Below are 4,979 nucleotides of genomic sequence, written 5' to 3'. Positions count from 1 at the left end.
TATATATATATATATATATATATATGGATTAAAGGAAACAGAAAGCTTAAAAAAACAAAACATTTTCCTCTAGCGTCTCGCGTTTCTTCTTCTTCCTTCCTCTGTTTCAAGCTTATGTTGGTGATTTCAAAACCAAACAAAACATAAACATCTATTTCTCTTTTAGATCTAAGCTTCCATTTGAGAAGTGTCAGGAGAGAAAGTTGTTCATCTCCGTGTTATGGTGCTTGTGAGCTAACTTTTGAGGTGTCGACGCGAGTGAGAGTTTTCGCCGTATTTGATCGCAGTAGCGGAAACGGTTGACAAAGCGATAACGAAGGTAAGGGTTCCTTCCAAATTTTTAGTTTGCATATAGGGACTCTATATGTGTGATTGATGGATGATTAATGTGTGATTGTGTGATAATTAATTTCAACGTGAATATATACATTTTGAGTGAAAATACGGTTTGTTACCTGTTATGAATTTATGGTTAATATTGATGTGTTTAAGGTGTGATTATGTATGAATTTATGGAGATTAAGTTTTGATGCGATTATGTGATTCAAAATTAATTTATGTGTGATTGAGGAGTGGATTTGGTGGAGATTAAATTTTATGTGTTTGAGTTACGTAATGAGTTATTATCAAATAAATGAGTTTGAACTGAAGTTGAAATTTTACAAAAAAAAAAAAAAAATAGAGTTGTTAAAGTTGTGAAAAAGTTCAAATTTTAACTAAGTTAAAGAGTTTGAGCAAAAAGTTAGATTGAAATTAAAATAGTTAGAGTTTAAAATGTTACTCTTTAATTACTCTAGGACTGAGTTTAAAAAGAAAAAGTTTAGAGTATTTTATTAACTCCAAATTTCGGTGTTTTAATAGTCGAGTGTGTGTATGTGTGATTTGGACAATATTTGTTTTATTTAGTTTTAACTAAATAATGTAGATTATTTGGTTTTAAAAGTTTGGTGTGTGAAAAAGATATAATTTTAAGAATTTTGTTGTGGTTGGATAAAATTTTGTTGTGTACAAATTGTTATAAATATTTATGTTTATGTAGTTATCTCCTTGAGTCTCGAAAAAGAATCGAGACCATTGGAACTGAGTTAGTGGTGGGGAGAACTCTGATATATTAATGTTGTTGTGGTGATTAAGTTTTGACTTGATTATGTATTCATAACTGATAATATGTGCGTTATGAATTTTATTGAGGAAAATATGTTTTAAGTATACTCTGTGATAAGTTTGAAAAATTGTTAATGTTAAATAAGTATTAAAAATGGGGAATCTTTTAATAGCTGCATTTACTTAACGATTGTGGTGAAAAGAGTCAGAGTATGCTCATGCATTTCATAGCTTGTGGTGACCATGATGGGCCACAGTGTCAGTGGTGACCGCGATGGACCACGGTGTTAAGTGGTGACCGTGATGGGCCACAAAGTTAAGTGGTTATCGTGATAGGCCACAGGGTGGTTCCATGTGATAGGTTGTACATCTTATCCTTATGAGGATTTAACTTATGTGTAAGGCCTGTGACAGGCTACACACTAGTAAATCGTGCTAGCCTGTGAGAGACTGCACCTCGGTAATTAGTACTAAGACATGTGATAGGCAGTACAATTATGATTTACGCCCTTCGAGGAGGGTTTTTTTTGGAAATTCCGGAATCATGCGCATTGGTATATACGCATTGCACTAGGGTTTTATTTATGAATTTTATTTATTCTCACTTCCTTATTGTCATGTTGTTGTCGCAATGGAACTTATGTATTTGAAACAAACTATTTTTGGCCGGTTGTTTATTATGATGTAATTATTTATGACTTTTGTTGTTTGTGTTACGACATAGTATTTTATTAATTTGTTTTGAAAAAAAAAATACACATGCGCTGTTAAAAATCAGGGTGTTACAGAGTCTATGTTTCTTTATAAATAGATATTAGTATTGAGTCTTTTGTAATTAAGTTAGCATAGAACTATTATCAATAATATTCAAACCCTTATTATTTTATCTTATCCTTTTCTCTAAAATCACACAACTTCAACATTTAACATACCTCATTTATATGATGGAGAGAGATTTAAGTGCTGACACGACAAACTAATTAGTTTCTATATCTCATATGATTTTGAAGTTTGGAATATAGTTAAAGATGGCAATGAAACTCCCATAAATATAGTTGGAGTTGAAATACCTAGAAAATATATGAATGATCATAAGAGACAATTTAAAATGCATCATAAAGTCATAACCATCTATGATGAGTGGAGTCCCTTTAAAAGAGTTTGACAAATGCAGCAACAAAGAAACGGCAAAAGACATCTTTGATGCTTTATGTCTTAACTATGAAAGAAACAAACAAGTCCAAGAAACAAAGGCTATTTTATTTGTTAGAAAGTATGAGGTCTTCCAGATGGAAGAAGAATAGGATATCGAGAAAATGTTTGATAGATTCCAAACTTCTGTTTCGGGGCTAAAAATTCCTCAAAAATAGCTATACAACAACCAACCATGTTAAAAAGATTACAAGGACTCTTCCAAGAAAATGGAGACTAAAAGTAATAGCCATTCAAGAAGAAAAAAATTGAACAAATTTTCTCTAGAAGAGTTTACGAGTTCACTTAAATCCCATGAGATTGAACTAGTAGAAGATAAGTCAAAAAGGAAAGTCAAAATCTCTTGTTCTATAGACAAAAGGTAAGAAAACTTTTTCCAAGGCTCTACAAGCTAAGAAATACTTTAAAGGGAAGAAAAAGAGTCTAAATGCCACTTGGGGTGATTCTAACTAATTACCATGTTAAATGAAGTTTGGAATAAAACTTTCAAAGTTTCCTCTAAACTTAAAAATCTTACAAAGATTCCTGGTATCTTAACAAATGAATACAAAATCCTTGAAATGAATTTTGAAACAATAAAGAGGGAAAATTAGACTCTAATGGAAAGGAAAATATTTCAAAACCATCAAAGAGAACTGACGATAACTCTATTAAGTAACGAAGAACTTTCCAAGAGTTTACAAATGGCATAGATAGAAACAAACAAGCATATATGATCTATGGTGTTAGCAAAACAAAACCCAGAGGTAATTGTTTCCAAAAACTAGAGAAATATATGAAAATGAACATATACGAAATTATGTGTCCTTATTGTCTTAAGAAAGTTCATGATAAGAGAATTTGTCATGTGTTGAAAATATGGAAAGACGAGAAACCTTTTAGAACTAACCAATAAGGACCCAACCAAATTTGGGTAACAAAGAACAAAATAATGTATTGAAAATATCCTTAGTAGCAAGATTGAAACATTAATGATAATACTTGGACATGGGTTGCGCACTACACATGAAGGGAGAAATACGTATGTTCTAAGACCTAACTCTCAAGGACGGAGGATACGTGGAATTCAGAGGAAATAAAAAAAAGTAGAATCATAAGAAGAGGTACAATAGATAATGGTTCTCTTCTTTCTATTAAAATTATTTTACTTGTAAAAGGACTAATGCATAACATACTAAACATAAGTCAATTAAGAGACAATAGTTATGATGTAATCTTCAATCAAAAGTCTTGTAAAACTATTAGTCAAATGAATAGATCTGTAAATTTTACTAGTTAGAGGAAAATAATATTTACAAAATAAATTTGTTAAATTTAGAAAAACAACAAGTGTATAACGTTAATGAACGAAGAACAAATGATATGGCACAAAAAATTGGGGCATGCTAACTTGAGAATGAATTAAAAGTTAAACAAGATCAATCTAGTTAAAGGATTTTCAAATTTGAAATATAAATCAAATGTTCTTTGTAAGGCATGTTAGTAAGGAAAACAAGCAAAATCGTCATTTGCTCCAAAGAATGTTGTTTCAACTTCTAGACTACTTGAACTTTTGCATATTGATTTATTTAGTCATGTTAGGACAACCTTTATTAGTGGTGAAAAGTATAGACTCTTAATTGTTGATGACTATGCTATACAAAGATAGGTAAAATAGTTAAAATACAAGTATAAGTCACATAAAATGTTTACTTCATTATGCAAACAAGAGTGAAATGAAAAAAGTATTTTGCAGTTACAATACTTCGTAGTGATTATGTGGTGAATTTGAAAACAAGCCTTTGAAAATTTATGTGAAGAACTTTGAAAATTTATGTGAAGAAAATATAATTTTACATAACTTTTCTTCCCCTAGAAGACCTCATTGTAAAAAGGAAAACCATATCTTTTCAAAAGATGGCACATAACATGATACATCAACTAAAGGTTGCAAATCACTTTAGGGCAAAAGCAGTAAATACTACACGTTATATTTAGAATATAATCTATATCAGACATATTCTAAAAATGACTCCTTATGAACCGTGGAAATGAATAAAACCCAACAATTCTTGTTTTCACCAATTTGGATGTGCATGTTTTATTTTAAACACAAAAGAAAACCTTGTAAAGTTTGATTCAAGGTCACAAAAGTATATTTTTTGGATGCTCTAAACAATCTAAGGCAAATAAATTACACAATAAAGAGAATCAAATTGTTGAGGAATTAATACTTGTTAAATTCGATGACAAGAAGCTTGATCATAAAAAGTCAAAGATGGATGATAATTTTGCATATTTACAATTTTTAGAAGAACTAGAAAAATCAAAGGAAACAAACAAGTGTCACTCTAATGAACCTATAGATGATTCTAACGACACAAAAGCTAGCAACGAAGTTCCTTCTGCTAGTCAAAATTAACCATAACCAAAGTGTGGCTGAAGATATAAATTGTCACATCCAGACACTCTGATCTTGTCATGAATCTCCCCATGACCGACTGACCATGGACAATGTAATGTTAGAACTAGGTGATAAGTGGTAAGCATTTCATGACAAGAAGAAGAATAATATTTGGAGTCGCCGTAAAATAGTATGTTTTCCTAAAAACTTAATTATGTTCAATTTGATTTGTATTATAGTTGAGAACATGCAATGTTGAGGGAAATTTCTTATGTACATA

This window comes from Cicer arietinum, chromosome 3, assembly GCF_000331145.2.
Source record: "Cicer arietinum cultivar CDC Frontier isolate Library 1 chromosome 3, Cicar.CDCFrontier_v2.0, whole genome shotgun sequence".
In the NCBI taxonomy this organism is placed as follows: Eukaryota; Viridiplantae; Streptophyta; class Magnoliopsida; order Fabales; family Fabaceae; genus Cicer; species Cicer arietinum.
Note: the sequence above shows the minus strand (reverse complement) of the source record.